Source organism: Copadichromis virginalis, linkage group LG12 (genome assembly GCF_057382275.1).
Source record: "Copadichromis virginalis isolate Kocher_CV1m ecotype Utaka linkage group LG12, C_Virginalis_male_GT1.1, whole genome shotgun sequence".
Classification (NCBI taxonomy): Eukaryota; Metazoa; Chordata; class Actinopteri; order Cichliformes; family Cichlidae; genus Copadichromis; species Copadichromis virginalis.
In genome coordinates this window covers 5,773,221-5,789,751 of record NC_140629.1, presented here as the reverse complement: position 1 = coordinate 5,789,751, position 16,531 = coordinate 5,773,221, and the positions used below count along the sequence as shown (strand labels likewise).

Below are 16,531 nucleotides of genomic sequence, written 5' to 3'. Positions count from 1 at the left end.
CCTACAGACCTGGCAGACAAAAGAAGTGTCAAGAACTTGGATGACCCAAACGTTAAATTAGCTACATAAACTGCTTCTTTGATTCTGCAGATGCACTTTAACACTGTCTCATAACGTGTGCTGCACCTGTTGAAACCTCTGACAACAACATATATTACAACTGGATTGCCAATAGCATGAACTCACCTTTGGCTGTGGCGATAGACCCATACAAATATCAGAGCAGGCTGACATTTATCAGAGCAGAGTCACAACTCTTGGGCTGCTGTACCTGAAAAACAGATTAAAAACATTTCAGAATTGTTTGAGGACTAGACAAAGAGGATGAATTTACAAGAATAAATCCAAAAATATGGTTTCACCTAAATGGGGACAGATAGCATCTATATATAAACCCATAAAGAGCATGGGTATGTTTCCAAGCAAAGACTTCTTCTTAATATCTTAGTTATTGTGGTTGGTAAGCCACAGTTACTGCAGAGAATATTTCATGACTTAAATTACTGCAAGAACTAGAACAAGGAACTTCTGTACAGTCAAGAAAAGGGATATCTATCATTCTATCATCTATCATATAGAGATTGTACAGTCATGTGTAAAACAAAGTCCTCACATGACTCTATGCAGTCAAAGGCAGATGGTAAACTCTACAAAGGCAGACGTTTTGAACGTTTGTAGTCTGGATCATTTAGGCGAGTGTTAACACCAAGCCAAAGACAGATGCCAAAGACATCAGCAATGATCTGAGAGAAGCAATTATTGCTGTCCATCAATCTAGAAAGTGATATGACGCCACCTCCAAACATTTTGAAGTCCATCACTCTATAGCAAGAAATTTATTCACAGGTGCAAAACATTCTAATCTCCCAGGAGTGAAATTCCCAGCTAATTCAGCCCCAGAAAAACAAAAAACCAAATCTCAGACTCTACAAGCATTAGGTAAAAGTTGTTTATAATGGTACAATTAGAAAAAGACAGAACAAATATGGCTGGTTTGGAAGAGTTGCCAAGAGAGAACATATTCTCTTTAAAGCAAACATGGCAGCACAGCTTAATTTTGTAATGCTGCACCTAAACAAATCATCCAACTTCTGGAACACAGTCCGTTGGACAGACAAGACCAAAGCAGAGATTTGCTTGCCCAAAACTGGGTCTTACAACAGGACAATGATGCATAAATGAATAACCACAAACCTCAATGAAGTGAGTCGGTGCTGTAAAGAAGAGTGAGCTAAAGTTCATTCACAATGATTTAATCAAGGCTGATAAAGTCATACTACTTGAAGTTATTGTTTCTAAAGGTAGAACCGGAAAACTGAATCATGGATTGCACTTAGTTTTTCCTGTGAGCTTTCTTTTTCCCATGGCAGTATTGGTCACCTCAGATTGGACCTTCACAGATATCTCTATCTGCATTTCCATAGTTGCATCAGAAGAACATTGGCTGATATAATGATATGAGAACGACATGTCATGGCATTTGGTTGGGCTCCACTCAGAGATCAATGTGCAACTGTAGTTCTCTGTGCATTTTTATCAACCGAGTCATAATAAGGTTTTTGCCTTATGCATCAAAAGGGTGAAATACTGCTCACTTGCATTTTTCATTTACATGCAGTCCTGAATGTAGCCTGACACATAATCATTTTTTGTATGTACCTCCTGTGGCGTGAATAAGACACGGCGGGACCACGGAGCAACGTTCAGAGTCATCTTTATTTACATCTCACCACACCACAACACCCCCAAACCCCTCAGTCCCCGTGTTTTTAACTAGGCGGGCGTGATTAAGGATGCCGTGCAGGTGCGTCCGCCCTCCCTGCACGGCACCGCAGACCACGCCCCACCACATACCCCCATCGCCCGATTGAGGCCGGGGAGCCATCCGGCCGAACCTACTCCCCCACCGCCAGTGGGAGAGGGAATCAGCCCGGACAGCTGGCACCCCCAGGCCCCGGCCAAGCGACGGGGAGGTGCGAGTTCAGGCGGCCGCCCGCGAATCCAGCGGCGCAGGCAAAGCTGGTTCGGAAGTCGGACACGTGACAGGTGCACCCGGCGCGGCCGGCACAAGCGTGAGCCCCAGCTCACAGGTGGCTGGGCAGAGGTGTGGCGTGTACAGGCCTCTGGTGGTGGTGAGGCCGGTCTGGCGAGCACGGCGATCTCAAGCGTGGCGCCCGCCTCGCTCGCCAGTTCCACTCGAGCAAGCTCCCCTGGCACTGGGACCTCCAGCTCCTTGCGCGGCCCCTCCGTCACCGCTGTCGCTCCCTGCTGGAGCAGCCCATAGCGCGACTCCTCCGTCACTACTGCTCCCTCCGCCGCCACTCCCGGCTCGAGCAGCCCCTCGTGCAGCTCCTCTTTCTCCAACCGGCGCAGACCCTCGCGCACCTCGTCTGCCGCCTCCGGTTGGAGCGGCTCATCCACCACTCCCGGCAGGAGCAGCCCTTCACCTGGCTGTTCCCCCTCCTCCGGCAGGCGCAGATCCCCGCGCGCCTCGTCTGCCACCTCCGGCTGCTGAGGTGCCTCACGCGGCTCCTCCACCGCTTCACTGTCCTCGGGACACACCTGTGGGGGTGGCGCCCAGGCCCAGAGCAGCGCCGCCAGCTCCCCAATCCTTTCCAGGTGCCGCTCGGACTGGTCCTGCAGCTCTTCCTGCTGGCGACGCACCTCCGCCGCCTGCTCCCGCTGGGCGGCCGCCATTTCGGCCACCCTCTGGGCCAGCTCCTCCATTCCCTGGCTCCGATATGGACCCGCCGTGCTGCCTCCTGGGTTTCGGCACCAATGTGGCGTGAATAAGACACGGCGGGACCACGGAGCAACGTTCAGAGTCATCTTTATTTACATCTCACCACACCACAACACCCCCAAACCCCTCAGTCCCCGTGTTTTTAACTAGGCGGGCGTGATTAAGGATGCCGTGCAGGTGCGTCCGCCCTCCCTGCACGGCACCGCAGACCACGCCCCACCACACCTCCCAATGCTGCAATATTTCATTTCAAAGTGACACCCCACCCAAATCTCACATCTGTTGGCTCATATCCATAAGCTGCTGATTAAAGTCCTTCTAGTCAGTTTCCCTGGTCAGATATGCAACAGTAATAATATCAACATGTCTCCTAGTGGTGCAAAGAAAAGAGACAGAATGTCAGTGTTGATCTGCAGGTATCAGATTTAAAATATTCAATCAATAATGCCTGCCACTCTCCCACTAGTCTCAACAGGAAGGCTGCTGAAGCACCTTTGTGTTAGAAGCACACAGTGGGTATAAGAGGGAGACAGACAGCGGCATGGAGTGGTGAGGCTCATGTCTGTTTGGTCAGAGGGGTCAGACCGTGACAAGATGCTGACACAGAGGAGGATGCAGCTGGGAACCTGGCATACCTCTCCATCCTTCCCCTTCTAGTCTCCTCTCACTCTAAGCTCTTTAATTTGCTCAGCCTTCCACTTCTGTGCAGATTACTGGAATGTTACAGTAAATTAGCCAGCGTGCTTCTGCTCTTCTCATTTAGATCCTGTCTTTGAACTTCTACAAAGTCATAATAAACAATCCTACATTTTTTTTGGTGCACTGCAGAAAAACAGAGGCACATCCAACATTAAACATTTTCAGCAAATAGCACAAACCTGTCTTGTTGAGACTGTGACGACATTTACAATTCCTGGGAGGGCTGCAAAGGAGAACTGACAGGAGCGCTTGCAAGCGGCGGCCTCATTCACTGGTACTGCTCGTTCTGCAGGATCTTTTATGTGACACCATTACAGCTGGAGATTTTTTTTTCTTTATTTTGTTTTGGGGTTTTTTTTTTAAACAAAGGGGATGATTCACTACTTTATGAAAAGAACAAAAAAAATGTTCAACAGAGCAGGAAAATAAAGACTTAAACTTCCTTTTCAAAAGCCCCGAGGGGCAGATTAGCTAGAAACAACGGCATCACGGAAAATGGATCCAACAATCAGCAGCAGCACTGGGCTGAGTCATAATTTATTACTCGTGCACGCTGCACGGTAGCGTCTGTTAGTGTGAGTCTCAACACTGGGCATCACACTCAAAATAGATTCAAGAAACTGGAGCTGGGAGACTGATCACATTACAGCATTGTTGGGCTTCTACGACTGCACATGACATCTTTGACTGGGTGGTGTTGTTTCTTTTTATTGTTGGTGGAATAGTGTCTGGTGCTCGTGTATCATTGGCCTGGAATCATTGCCTTTGCAAAGCAACAGCTTGCTATTAAAATAAAAAAAAGGCTGTCATCTTTAACCACATGAATAAAGCAAGGTCCCTGTAGTACTCAGGTTTTAATGAGCAAAAAAATACATATGTGATAACAACAGGGAATGTAGTTCTATTTCAGTGACTTAAAGTGGTCAACAAAACTCAACCCTGCCTGCTGTTTTTTTTCCTATGTCACTCTCTCTCCTCTCTCTTTCTCACACACAGCACACACACTGTAGTCACACAAGTGCAGCTTCTATAAATAGCAGGGAAGAGTAGGCGAGCGGGGGCTGGGAGTGGCTTTTACTGGGAATATGATCGATTAAAAAGCAATTTGCTCCTCCGCTTGGCCCCTTCACTCCTACCGTAAATGACAACCCCCAACCCCTCCCCCCTCCATATGATGCTGTCTTTCCATCCCCACCCCACGCGCACAACCGCTACTCCCAAGCCTAAGCCTCGGTCACAGTCTGATGGGCACCATGAAAGCGACCAGCCAGAAACATCTGAACAGCCCCTGCTGGTCTCAGAGAAAGTTGAAACTTTGTTCTAACATACAGAATATTTGAGCAAACTTAAACACAGGCAGGAGGACACACTAAAGGACACTTCACTCCATAATCCATTTCACAAAATCCCTCTTTTGGTTCTGAGGTGCTATTTTTGCATATCGATTACTCCAGTCTGCACTGATCAGGAATAACATTATGACCACATGCATAATATTATGATGGTTCCCCTTTTGCCTCCTAAACCCCACTAGACCACTGAAGGTGTGTTTTGGTATCTGGCACCACCATCTGGCAACAAATACTTTAAGTTTGAAAGCTCAGGGGTTGGACCTCCATGAATAGGACTTGTTTGTCCAGCACATGCCACAGATGGTTGATTGGATTGAGATCTGAGGAATTTGGAGGCCAAACAGGTCAAACTTTTTGTTGTGCTCTGCAAAATGGCTGTGCATGGTCTACAACAACACTAAGATACGTGGGACGAGTCAAAGTGATCCACATGGAAGGCAGGATCCGAAGTTTCTCAGCTGCCCAAAGCATCACACTCCCTTCTTTCTACAGTGCGGTCTGGTTCCAGGTATTCCCCAGGTAAGCAAGGCACCCAGCTATCCGTGTCATTTAAAAGGAAATGTGATTCATCAGAACAGGCCACCTTCTCCCTTTGCTCTGTGGTCCAATTCTGAGGCTCACGTGCCCGCTGTTTACGCTTTTGGCAGTGGACAGGGTTCAGCATGAGCACTCTGACTGGTCCGAGGTTATGCAGCCCCACACACAACAACCTGCGATGTCCTTTGTATTCTGACACCTTTTTATCAGAACCAGTTCATCTCTTGGATTGGGTCGTACAGGCCACTCCCCTCATGCGTCATGACCCTGTCGCTGGTTCACCACTGGTCCTTCCATGCTTGTGACAGCACCCACCTCTCAGCAGAGCTGCAGTGTTAGCTTGCTGCACATGTCTTCTGGTTGACAGACATAGCAAAGAGAAAACAGCTCCTACATATAAATCTTCACATTGAGATTTGTAGATTTTTTTTTTTTTTAATTAACCTGTTCATAATTTTTGCAAAGCACAAATCCTGCAGAATGCTTTTGGATGCTCTTTATTTTCTGGCACCAGAAGGCAATCGAGAAACACGAACGGTTCACACCAAACTAAGTTCATTACTCTGTTTCAGGGTACTCCTTCAGGTGCATTGCACTAACACCTGCTATGCTACAGTACAACACGCAGTTTATTCGACTGAATGGTGTAAAAGAAGATCTCCTTATGTCAGACTATGTCTATCCTCAGAATTAGAAACAAATATAACTTTAATAGATTCTTCTTGGGAGTGGACCCGCTCTCTCGAGAACACATTTCACTCTTAAAATTACTTCTGAAAAGGTTTCCAAACAGTTGTTAAATCATTTAAAAAAAATGTTTTTTAGATTTCTAAAATTTAAAATGTGCTGCTTGTCAGTTTTGTGTGACTGTAAACCAAACAAACTTTGACCCTCTGAAATATTATGATGTAATTTTACATTTCTAGGCTTTTTTACAATCTTCTTACATTTTACAGTTTAAATTATCTATCAGCTGGTTGTCGCGGATTAATCATTAAAAATTATGGTCTAAAGAGGCTGAACAGTATAGAGTCTGTAATACAATCCCTGGATTCCACAAATACTATGTGTATGAGATCACCTGTTGGAAATAGCGGCAGGAGTGAAGATAAAATGGAAGAAGGGCATAGAGGAGAACAGGCAGCAGAGTCTGGCTGGTTGTGAGGAGACTGTGTGGCCGGCTTTGGAGAACTGATCCATTGGTTATCTTGCTGTCAATATTAACAGAATACTTCAAAGAGAAACAATTATTTCAATAAATCTTAACAAAAAATTTTAAACTATGTGTTCTGTACACACTCACCAACCACTTCATCAGGTACATCTGTTCAAAAGCTCTAACAGAAATTGATTGCATTTAGGCCTGCAGATGGCCAATAAAACCTACTGAAGTGCAAAGTAAGCATTAAAATGAGGAAGAAAGGTGATTTAAGTAACTTTGAATGCAGCATGGTTGTTGGAGCCAGTGTGCTCTGAGTATTTCAGAAACAGCTGATCTGCTGGGATTTTCCCACACAGTCATCTCTGAGGTTTACAGAGGTCTGAAAAAGCAAAAAACGTCAGTTCTCTGAGAGAAAAAGTCTTGTTGATGCCAGAGTACAGAGACGAATGACCAGACAGCTTCAAGCTGATAAGAAGAAAACAGTAACTCAAATAACCTCTACAATCAAGGTATGCACAAGAACATCTGGAGATGGACTGCAGCAGTATTCATGTCGGTTAAAAAAAAGCTAAGGGTAAAATTAACAATGACTAACACTGGGCAGTGCTGATTTTCTAACACTGGAATATTTATAAATGGTAAATGGTAAATGGCCTGTATTTATATAGCGCTTTACTAGATTATAATAATAATGGCATTTATATAGCGCTTTTCGGGGCCCTCAAAGCACTTTACAATTCTACTATTCATTCACTCTCACATTCACACACTGGTGGAGGCTACAGTTGTAGCCACAGCTGCCCTGGGGCAGGCTGACAGAAGCGAGGCTGCCATATCGCGCCATGGTGGCAGGTGAAGTGTCTTGCCAAAGGACACAACGACCGAGACTGTCCGAGCCGGGGCTCGAACCGGCAACAAGACGAACTGCCAACTCTTTGAGTCACGATCGCCCCGATTGAGTTATTTTCCAGTGTTAGAAAATCAGCACTGCCCAGTGTTAGTCATTGTTAATCTTCAAAACTGACTAGGTTACTTTTAAAAATATAACACTGTCAAAAGTGTTCATTTAACACTCAACAGTATTATATTTAACACTCAGAGGAGTGGACCCATATACACACTCTCTAGTGTTAATTTAACACTGGAGATTTTGCTGTGTACCAAGGGTTCAGGCTGCTGGTAGTGGTGTAATGTTTTGAATCCCACAGCCTACCTGAGTATTGCTGCTGGCCATGTCCTTCTTTTTATGACCACAGTATTTCCATGTTCTCATATCTGCTTCCAGCAGGATAATGCACCGTGCAACAAAGCGCTAATCATCTCAAACTGCTATCGTGAACATGATGATGAGTTATCTGTAATGAAATAGGCTTCACGGTCACTTGATCTCAGTCTAATAGTGCACCTTTGGGATTTCTGGAACAGGAGGTCATGGATGTGCAGCTGAGAAAACTGCTGTAACTTTGTGATGCTATTGTTGTTATGGATCGAGGTCTCTGAGTAATGTTTCCAGCACCTTGCTGAATCTATTTAATGAAGGTTTAAGGCACCTTTGAAGGCGAAACTAGGACCAACCTGGTATTAGACAGGTGGACCTAATAAAGTGACCAGTGAGTTTATGTATTAGCCCAAGCAACAGCACAGGTGGAGATTATACGGCTAAAAACACACAGTGAATAACACTAACAAGAATTTTCTTGAAATTTGGCTTCATCAGATAAAGAGTGGTCAATTCTGAACTGAAAATATCAACCATAAACAAGCCAACAACCTCCTAAACAGACCATGAATGTGGTACACAGGGAGACAAGAGTCGTCACATCTTTGATTTCTCAATACAGGCTTCAAAGCTGCAGCTCATCCACTTTTCTGGCCTTTCAGAAAAACTTGCAAAGATTATCCTCACTGTCTGCTGCTCTTGGTCACTGCAGGGCTTTGCTTCATGCTTAGGGAAGGTTAGCCAAGGCTGACAGATGACGTAATCTAACGTGGAAGTCATTAGGAGAGAGGTCTGGCTTCTTTATCAATGGCAGTACCCCTCACACACACACTGGGAGGGGTGGGGAGTTAACAGGAGTGATTCTGTCCAGACTGCTCATGCTCCCACATGCAGTGTTAGGAAGCCTAATGAATAAATCCATGCCAAAGTCGTAAACATTGCTCATTTTTTATGTTAAGGTATCATTTATCATTTTTAGCATGTGCTACTCTTCACTAACCTCCTTCAGTTCTGTGCAAGTAAAACAGTAGTTTGACAGGTTGGGAAATATTTGTTTCCCCCTGGTGTTTAGTCTTTAAGCTGAGCTAAGCTAATGCTTTCTAGCCCCACAGGTCGTAAACAGATGGATGAATGATAATCTCATTCAAGTGTACGATTTAAACTCTTCACTGTTTCTATAGACTAACAAATGAGGAAGCCTCAATGCATCACTTATGTAACGGGTGCTGGACTATAATGCCCCAAACAGTAGCCTTTAACGATGTCTTCTGTTACTGAATCAGTGACCTTGCATGGTTTACCGTAGGTCACATGACTTCAATGCTAATGGGATGAAGACATATAGATGGGGGGCTGCAGTGGTCTTAATAGATTTCAACAGGGGGAAACAACTAGAATGTAAAGGATCTTTGCAGTTGGGGGGAAGGGAGTAAATCCATCAGACCCACTTGTATTTTAACCCATTCTCACTCTCTGACTGTTATTCATATGCATGCTAATAATAAGGAACAGTTTCTAAAGCCCAGGTAGAATAGATTTTTCTCCAAAATTACTCAGCTGAGGCACAATGAAAAACTCGTAAAACTGCCTCAAAGGCTGAATTCAATGGTTTTGAAGTGAAAAAGTTTCAGTCGTGACTCCCATCACTGTGGAAAAATGACTCTCTGCAGACTACAGATTCTTAAATTACGGAACAAATTCAATACAGGTACTTTTGACTTTATGACCTCTTGTCTCCCGCTCCATCTTCACACATAAAATGTTCTTTTATCTTCGCTACATGGATTAATAAAAAGCAATTTGCTTCTGTTGCAGAAAATCCTTAAAATACTCATTTCAATTTTCTGTTCTTAAAATTAACTTCTTACGTAACGGCCTGATTTTGATCCCACTGTCAATGTAAAAATAATGCCTCTTCTTTTTTTTTTCCAATCGGTCTAACAGCAACTGGCCCCATAAGTGTCGAACCTCGCATCCAAACAGTTTGTAAAACGAATACTGCCAGAGACAACTGTGCACTTGATATGATTTTAAAACCAACATTCCCTTGTTAGGGCTTATGGATTGGCCATTCTCAACTCTCCCTTACACCAACACACACACGCACAGCTTTCTCTGGCACGAGTAACGTGTCAAACAATAGTTGCCAAGTCTGCTGCCTGCAACAAAAGATGGAAAGAATTAGAGAAATGGAAATGGTGATTCAACACTGTTATGAAAACCGGAGCACAGTGTGCTATGAAAGAGTAAAAATCCATTCACACAGACTTAATATGCCATTGAATCTCATCACTGCCCCGGCCCCCCTATCTGCAGCACTCACAAATGTTAAACATTATGCACTGTATTATCCCAAGGTTTTTACACACACACACACACACACACACACACACACACACACACACACACACACACACACACACACACACACACACACACACACACACACACATTTACGATTTGGTATTTAAATGCAAGGTCATCCCTACTAATTGTCCTAAAAGCTGCAGCCAAACATAAATAATATCAACAAAAGATTATAACCCAGAACAAAAGTCATCATTACTTCTTGACCTCGCTTGAAAAATCTATACTCTGCTCACAATAGCAGACATATTGCACCAAAAAACCCCAATAAAAAAGTGCAAGCTGATATCGTGTCCCAAACACTTTGCAAATTCAGTGCATTTTGTTCCATTTATATCCTCCTCTCTACACCACACCTTTTCTTTAACATCCAACAAAGTTACACTTTACTGACTTCTCCCAAAGGAAAGTGCAAGTGCAGAACTTTCTGACATCAAGCCTTCAGCCATATAGCTGACTCTGGAAACCATCCAGCAGCTGTAAATACCTGTGCAGAAACAGCAGCGAGCACTGCAACGCTACAGAGATTGGTATTCAGAACGGCGTCTTCCAAAGATGAAGCCGCATAAAGGGTCCAAACTAGAACAAAAATGTAAACAAACCACGCTGGGCCAACTCATGTTAGATTAGCTCTGTGGTGCAGCAGTTAAGTAAACTGGCAAAAGCTGCTCTGCAAATCGAATGATAGAGTATATAACACACACATATAGATATTATATATATCTTTTGTTATTTTTAAGTAGACTTTGTAGCAGAGGACAAGGCGAAGGCTGTCAGGATGTAAACAAAGAGAAAAGAGCGAAGCAGCAGAAAGAAGGCAGAGTGACAGAAATCGGGCCCAGCAGCTCAAAGTTAGCTGTGAAATTTTATCCTTTCAGGACCGACTTCCTTTGTAGCAAAGCAGCCCAAACCGGACTGTAACATATGACAGAAGATGCATTGCAAGGGTTGTCAAACTCTTGATGAACGCATAGGACGTTTCTCAAGTAATGAGCCTCAGAATGGCCAGAACACACCAGTGCACACATGCAAACAGACCAAGACCCTGTTATTTTGTTCAGTCTAACATCACTCCTCCACAGCAACACAGAGCTACCCTTGCCTGTTTGCAAGCAGAGGAATATATCTTGTTGGTGTTATATCACACACATTAACTCTGACCAGTTTTAAATGGTTTTGCAGGCTACCACATGAGCGAAGCTGAGAGATTCAAACATGAATCGTGGAAGATAAAGATAGAAACTACCAACAGTGAGGGGGAGAGCAGAGAACAACGGTATGAAATAAAGATACAGAGAGGATGAAGGAAGTGTTGATGGGGATTTAGGGAGCAGCAGTGGACTTCTGCATCTTGTGGTAGTCCCTCATGAGGGAGTTTTGTGGCAGGCTGGCTGACTGCGCTGCTGTCAAACAGCATCAATGCTCTCCTTCTCTCTGGAAACAAGAGTTGTGGTTGTTTATCCATCCAAATGCAGCAAGACTGCACACTTGCTATCCACCCAAATAAAACTCACATTTGACAAAATCTGTTGTACAGTTAAATATTCAAAACTACTGTATCCCTGACATCAGGAGAGCCAGCTGACTGCACAGATAATGTATTTAAGGCTAAGCCACATCAGCTCTAAAAGTGTAAAGTTAAACCCACAGCCTCAAATCTGCACTACTGACTTACGGGAGAAGAGAGAAATAGAAAGTGCAACACAGAGGACGCTATCATAGGTTTTTAGCTGTGGTCCATCATACAATTTGATTTAATCCTTCTGTGTCCAAGGATAACTGCTTATCTTAATCCTACGAACAAAATGTCAGAGGGAAAATGGCCCAGTGGAGAAAACAGAAAGACAGACTAGAAACACCATGGCTGCCGTATAATTTGGATGCAAAGTGCACTTTCTTGGTGTAAACTATGTGCATTACTATTGCTGAAAATGAAAATTACAAGATTGTGAAGGCAACTGTCATGCTTGCTAATATTTCCATCTTGACTAAACATCTAATACTGAATTCTTCTACAATGAAAATGTCTTCACCATGCATTACAATAACCCTGCAATTCACATGCCTGATCTACTGCTGTTATTTTAAGGTCTGGCTAACTTCTCTATCTTATCCATTTCAGGGTCATGTGGGAGGGCCGGAACCTATCCCAGCTGTCATGGGGCAAGAGGCAGGGTACACCACAGACAGGTGATCAGACTGTCTCAGAGCCAATAAGGACAGACAACCATTCACACTCACATTTACACCTACGGCCAATTTAGAATCAGCAATTAACCTAACTTCACTAACTGTGACTGTGAGAGAGAACCCAAGCTGAAATCCAAATTCCATGCACCACATAAAGCCAGGACCTTAAGTAGCTAATTTCTATTTAAGGAAAACTGGTCCATGGTTCCTTTCTTTACACTGTCTTGCAACCTAGATGGCAACCATGTAGCATGGAAAACATACAACATTCTTCAGCTTTCTGACCACTGTCAATACACAGTGCAGTATGCATTTTTTCATTTAAAAAAGCAAGTCTAAAGCTGAGTTCAAACAGAGGCTCCCCTGTCACACATCACTTTGAACCACTTTGTTGGTCACTATTGGACATTTCAAGCTTCGGTTGAGAAGTCATTCCTCTAATGTATTTACCAGCATCCTGTGCCTCCTCATTGGGAGTCATCTCAATTGTTTATCACATTGTTGAGAAAAAGTTTAAGTCAGAACCCTCCCACTTCACAACACCATCATTTTTTCCACCCAAATATCATTGACTATCTGTGGTCTCGGGTAACCATATCACCTTGAATAGCTTCCTGTGTGGCCTAAGTGCAGAACTGCATGACCCCAGCCATGGCAGTTATGCTACCACACTTTCAAAATTACAGTATTTTTCAAACAGGCTGTGTTACACCAGGATTTCACCCATCAGTGCTGAGGTCTTCTGCTCATCAGTGAACACCAACTTCAAACTAGAGCATAACTTGAAATGCAATCTATCTGCATATCTGCATGCAATCTATTAAGCATACATGGATGAACGGGTCCAAATATTCACAGTTACTGCTAAGATACCTCATTGGCTAAATGCAGGCCAACAATATTGCAGATGCAAATTGCTTCAGAGTGATGACGTTTGTATTAAAGGCTAACAAAGGCAAACAAAAATGTGTTTGTCTCTAATAGGCAAACTCTTTCTAACTGATTTTAAACACATTTTTGGATTTTCTGCATTTCTGCTGCTTCTCTCTTACAAGGCGTTTATATCAGTCATTCACTGGGAAACATAATATGGGCGTCCAGTCTGCTAATGTGTCCTTCGGCAAGTCATTAGATTTCCACAATGTCAACTGCAGGTGACTCTGACATCTGACCTTTAACAGAAGCTGCCATAGCGAGTGAAAGTGCTTTTCATTAACTGGAATCTTATGTGATTAACAACTTGCCAGGAAGTTGACTGCTTCCGATTAGACTGGGTACAATTTGGAGTAATTTGTCTTGCTGTTTGCCATTGTTGTCCCCTCCCCACCTCTTACATTCACCATTTACAGGAAGTAAGCATTCATGCTTTGATTAACAGCTCCTCTCACATGTGGATGCACAATGTGATGCCTGAATTCAACACACAATAGACGAAAATCACGCTTTCTTTTTTCTCTTTTTTTCTTTCACCCTGCTGGTAGCCACATGGTTCTGCTGCTATTCACTGCCTGATTAGAGAAAAATGATTTATTTTACCTTGACTACCAATCATGTTACAGCGTCATATGGCAAACGCATTACATAATTGCTTGCTGATCGATTTCGCCAGCAGCTCAGGTGTTTGACTTTTCTGCTTTAACATATGGCAAAATAAGGGTGCTGTGGTTAACATGAACTGAAATTCTGCAGCTCTCCAGCTCACATACTTCTCATTTGCACATATACGCACAGCTCAGCTTACTTCAGAGCTTTGTATCTCTTAGTAGGTGCGTGTGCACCACTGTGGCTAATTCATCTCATTGCCTACAATCTTTTAAACAACAGGGAAGCAGAACAAGTGACTGTCAACTGCAAAGTATCGTACAGTAAACCAGACGTAGCCCCTGGAAAAGCTGCTCTGTTGTCTCCAGCAAGAAGGGGATAAAACATAAAACATAATGCGAGCCACTTAATTTACGATGGTGAATTAATGGGTGCTGACAAGCTCAATAATTTTTCAGACGCAACAGATAACAGTTATAATCATCAGCCACGGAATCAAGTAGTCAGTGAAGAGACAGGGTGTGTGTGTGTGTGTGTGTGTGTGTGTGTGTGTGTGTGTGTGTGTGTGTGTGTGTGTGTGTGTGTGTGTGTGTGTGTGTGTGTGTGTGTGTGTTCAATATTGCATTCTGGCCAAAGCAGGTCCCCATTAATGGCGGACCTTGCGAGTTAATGTGATATTGTTTAGTTTATTACCGTCCAATGTCTGCCAGGACCCAGACTACAGAGAGCTGGGTCAGAGCCAGCACTTGCTCCTTCTCCTCTCTGCGCCTTAACAAAAACACGTACAGCACAAGAATCTTTTCCTGAACCGACTGCACTGTCAGAGTACAAGCTGTAGCCATGCTCAGCCTGTACTGAATACCTCTGCACTGACCATTCATTGCACCGTGATTCATTAGCCCCAGTCGTTTAAGCCACTGATAATCACTTTTTACATTGTTGATGGATTAACAATAAAAAAAAAAGATTTTAAACGAGAATGTTTTTAACAAAGTGAGATCCAGAGCATGCATCCTGTGGTAGGTGCATGATTTCATTAGGGATTTGAATGGTGCTTCACTCCAATAAGCTGAAACCATAAACAACACAGAATTTCTCTGGGCATTGACAGCAGGGCGGTCACACAGGAAAACACGCTACCTCGTCTGATAACTTGTGTTATACAAACAGCATGTTTCAGTGTCTCTTACTCTTTCTCTATTAGTGAGATAGTCGATGTTGTGGGAGAGCACAGCTGCCCTCTATGGGTGTGAAAACATACTTCCAACCTCCTGGCAGAGAGGCAGCCCTGATTTCTTCTTCTGCTGCTGCTGCTGGATCATGGCTGGAAGAAACGGAGAGGTGCTATTGTCAGAGCTGAGGTGTTTAACACTAATTAGACGGCTTATCTTGCTAAATTTGCGTCAAACATCGCTCCAACAGCATGGAGACATTTTTGTTAAAGGAGGATTTCTAGGCACAGTACAACCTATTTGGCTCACTTGGAATGTGAAGCATCTCTCATCTGTTCACATCATTTTTTTTTATGCTTGTAGAATATACCTCCCACCCCACCTCAGCCTGCACTCCTCCTGTATCTCTGGCTTTCGAATTCCATACTTTTGCATGCCAAGTTCAATACAGCACAAGGAAAGGCTGTGTTTTTCTTTGCTCTCTCCTCTGTGCCCCATGCTATCTGAGGACACAAACCATAAACAACAAGGTGGAAACACACAGGACTGTTCTGGCAACAGATTTTATAGAGCGGGCCCAAACAAATGAGGTCTGCATGTACGCTGACTGAGCTTCAAAGAGCGTGTGGAGGCCGCAGTTCATATTTCCAAGCCGGCTGGCCTCTCTCTGCTGCACCACAGAGACCTCTGGAGATGTAGGAAGCATGCTGCTCTGAAGGAAAACTGTGCATGAATCCTTCCAGCCACTCAGAGGCCTTCTCCCTGATCACATTCAACATGTTGTGATCTGTGATCCAGCAAAGACATGAGAGGATGAAAGGAAGACGTAAGATCTCCGACTCTGAAAACATTCATTATCATGTCAAAGCCGGTCAAGTTGTGGTTTTAAGAGAAAATATGCGGTTCTTTTTGCCAGGAAAAACACTTCCAATGGCAGTCGATTCTGGAGGTCTTAGTGAAAACGAAAGAATAAGACTGTAGCTCGTTTTTCAGTTTTGAATGTTCCTGTTTCCAGTGCTACTCTTCCATTGAAAGTTGCTGGTTTGGGAGCAATTTCAATAGTCAGGAGCTCACTCTTGCATTACAACAGAGGTTCCCAAAGTGGGGGGGCAGAGCTATAGCAGGGGGGGCGCGGTATGAAAAGAAGAAAAAAAAAAGAACGCTTGGACACTGCAAGCATAATGGACAGGTTTTTGACGGGGCGCCCACACAAACGCAAAGCAGGAGATGAAGCATCGCTGAATATGTTTCCAAACCAGCTTCCTTCCAGGCCAAAGACTAGAAAATATGGTGAAGCAAATCTTCCCTTTGGCTTCACCTGCACAAGTGCCGAGGTAGGTCTCCCCTGCAAAATTGGTTTTCCCTGCGTCTGGAGCAGCGCTGGGCTCTCCAGATCACGGACAAACAGTATCCCACATTCTTGATTTTTAGTTCACAAACACTTCTTGTAATGACTAACTACTCCTGACATTTTGGAGATGTTAGCTCTTTATACAGTAAAGTTACAGCGGGATACAAATAACATCAGGCTGATCCTGCCACGATTTG

At 43.9% G+C, this 16,531-nt stretch overlaps 1 protein-coding gene and 1 pseudogene across 4 annotated transcripts in view; both read right to left on the bottom strand.

Moving 5' to 3' along the window:
• LOC146696380 (uncharacterized) overlaps window positions 1–2,727 on the bottom strand; it is a 33,860-nt pseudogene extending 31,133 nt beyond the window's left edge.
• The window catches only part of arvcfb (ARVCF delta catenin family member b), a 274,658-nt gene that overhangs the window by 217,690 nt on the left and 40,437 nt on the right, over window positions 1–16,531 (bottom strand). For all 4 annotated transcript variants that reach the window (XM_085474489.1, XM_085474492.1, XM_085474491.1 and 1 more), the window contains exon 2: window positions 187–271. The gene's annotated coding sequence lies outside the window, so the exon portion shown is untranslated. The remainder of the gene's footprint in view (window positions 1–186; window positions 272–16,531) is intronic.